Here is a 2964-nt window from a genome sequence, read left to right on the forward strand (position 1 = left end):
GGGGCTGGTGAGATGGCTCAGTGGTCTAAAGCACCTACTTAGAACAAGCTAAGCTAAGCAAAGCACAGGGACCGCGGTTCAATCCCCCAGCACCACATGCCAGCCAGCCCCGCCCCCTGGTGGACTGAGCTGGCCACACACACACACAAAATAAAATAAATAAACAAAAACAAACAAAAAAAGGCATGAGTAACTGGTCTGATACTTATTGAAGACTTGAAAATAAGACTGTTCAAGCTTAGAGTCCTTGAACTGTGTGTTTTGTTTAAAATTATTATAATACAGGTACTTCTTGTTTTCTATAGTGACAAGATGGATCATTGCACCACCCGATTATGTACTCTTTATGAAACATACTATTTGGAGCATTTAGCTTTGTTTTATAGCTAAATGTCATGTTGTCAATTAAAGTTTTTTTTAAAAATTTTTATTTATTTGTGTGTGTGTGTGTGTGGCCAGCTCAGCCCACCAGGGGGTGGGGCTGGCTGGCATGTGGTGCTGGAGGATTGAACCCTGGACCCTGTGCTTTGCTAAGCTTGTTCTAAGTAGGTGCTTTAGACCACTGAGCCATCTCACCAGCCCTCAATTAAAGTTTTGACCTTCAGCTAAGGTCTTAAATTTTCCATATTGAAATTAATATATGCAAATAGTTACTATACTGTTTCAGTATTATATTCATAGGAAAATAATGTCTCTATTACTCTTCCTTCCACTACATTATACTGTCTATAAAACTGTACTTTTGATTTCTGTGTTTTCCTTCACTTGATATTTAGTATCATTTACATTTTTTATTTTTTTTGAACTGGGGATGGAACTCGGCCTCACGCTTGCCATGGAAGTGCTTATTCCACTGAGCCATCTCCCCGGCCCATCATTTACATTTTAATCATGTGTTTATTTCTGTTGCAGCAGGAAGAATGATACAAAAATCAACAAGCCTCAGTATGTACTACAAATGTGGCAAGAAGAGAACAAGGGCTGCTGATCATGATTGAATTTGGGGTTTCATGCTGGAAGAAAAGTCATTTTAAACTCTGTTATCTTATTTCTAATAAGTATCTCTCCTTGGGAAATTTTCAAGAAAGGTAAATTACATTGAATTATGTTTGGTTTTTTTTTGGTTCAGAAAATCTTGGTTTCTCAAATCTTAAAAGAGAAATAAGATTTGAGAAATCTTTTTCTAGAGTCATTACTGCCCAGCACTAATGTTCTTGATTCTAAAGTGATTTGAGATGCTAAGTAAATTTCCTGCTCCCCTTGCAAATAGTTTCCATGTGACAATGTAGGCTTTATATTTGTAGGAAAAACAGAAATCTGCTACAGTTTTTTTTTTCATTTAAAAAATTTTCCTTTTAATTTGAAGTTTCCCTAAATATGGTTCAGTGCTTTGTTTCCCTTTATATATGATGTTTAATTTTTACTTCTAGAAACCACCTTTATTCTTTATATTTGTGATTTTTATTTCTTGTTGAAAAATTAGGACATCTGGATAAAAGATCCGGAATCTGCTCAGAGTTATTTATAGTGTGGCTTTTAAAGAGATCTGTCTGGTATACTTCAAGCTGTGTCTACTTTGGTGTACAGATATCAGTTCCCTATTTGCTTCAAGCAGGAAATCAGGGTCTTTCCTTGTATAATTCCTAAAGTTTTTTTTTAATCCATTTATTTATTTATTTGGTACAGGGTCTCGCTATGCAGCTTGGACTCCTAGAGATCCTCCTGTCTCAGGCTCTCCAGAGCTGGGATTACAGGTGTGCGCCATCACACCCAGTTTCGGTGGCTGACTCTGCACGAGACTGGCCTGGCATGTGGTACCAGGGATCGAACCCAGATTCTTGCGCTTGTCAGGCAGGTGCTGAGACCACCGAGCCGTCTCCCTGGACCTAATTCCTCAAAATTAAGGGAAGAAGAAGTCTCTATCTCTGAGGGACTTTGTGGATCACTGCCTGTAGCCCTTTGGTTCCTTTTGTTTTGGATTTGCAGCCCTTCCCGTCCTTCTATACCACTGATCACTCCTGTGTTGCTGCTTGCTGACCCTGAACCACAATAACTTTCTCCACACAGCTGGAGTCCACACAGCTCACAGACCACAACTGTGTGTGGTACAGCTAAATTCCCCTTTTTTTTTTTTTTTTTTTTTTCTGTAACTGGGGATTGAACTCAGGCCCTTGTGCTTGCCAGGCAAGCGCTTATTCTACTGAGCCATCTCCCCAGCCCCTAAATTCCCATATTGCATCATCTTTAGTGGTAAAACCACTGACCATTAGGGAAAGCTATGATTTTTATGGCCAACTCTTTTTTTTTTTTGTGGAACCGTATGGCCAACTCTTTGAGAGGAATTTTATTACCAGAAAATTTGGGATACTGGTGACAGAATTATTCGTTATTTTACAGTGATTCCCTTCTTAGAATTTTGTCACTTCAGCATGGGTGTGTGCCTTTCTATTGGAGAGGAACATTGTTGAGGGGGCAGTAAAGTATCTTTTTTTTTTTTTTTTTGCGGAACCGGGGATTGAACTCAGGCCCTTGGGCTTGCCAAGGAAGGGCTTATTCCACTGAGCTATCTCCCTGGCCTCCTTAAAGTATCTTTTATACTTAATGGCGTTTGTCCTTCCTGCCCCTTCCCTCTGAATCAGGTAGGGGGCCTCTAGCATAGTAAGACAATAGCTTTACCAATGATCCACAGTTTCATTTTATTTTTTTTTTGCGGAACCAGGGATTGAACTCAGGCCCTTGCGCTTGCCAGGGAAGTGCTTATTCCACTGAGCCATCTCCCTGGCCCCGTTCCACAGTTTTAGCTCTTACTCTTCTTTCAGAAGAGAAATTTAAAAAAAAAAAGGAACTTTTGGGGCCAGGGAGATAGCTCAGTGGCATAAGCACCTGCCTGGTAAGCTCAAGGTCTGAGTTCAGTCTCCAGTACCACAAATGACAAGGGAACTTTTTTTTTTTTTATTTTTTTTT

The 2964-nt window shown here is 39.8% G+C and overlaps 1 long non-coding RNA gene across 2 annotated transcripts in view; it reads left to right on the forward strand.

The window, feature by feature from the left end:
* LOC111818149 overlaps positions 1-2964 on the forward strand; it is a 6286-nt gene that overhangs the window by 2327 nt on the left and 995 nt on the right. For both annotated transcript variants that reach the window (XR_002822211.1, XR_002822212.1), the window contains exon 2: positions 913-1088. This is a non-coding gene — a long non-coding RNA (uncharacterized LOC111818149). The remainder of the gene's footprint in view (positions 1-912; positions 1089-2964) is intronic.

This window comes from Octodon degus, unplaced genomic scaffold (assembly GCF_000260255.1).
Source record: "Octodon degus isolate 3935 unplaced genomic scaffold, OctDeg1.0 scaffold00081, whole genome shotgun sequence".
NCBI classification, from domain to species: Eukaryota; Metazoa; Chordata; class Mammalia; order Rodentia; family Octodontidae; genus Octodon; species Octodon degus.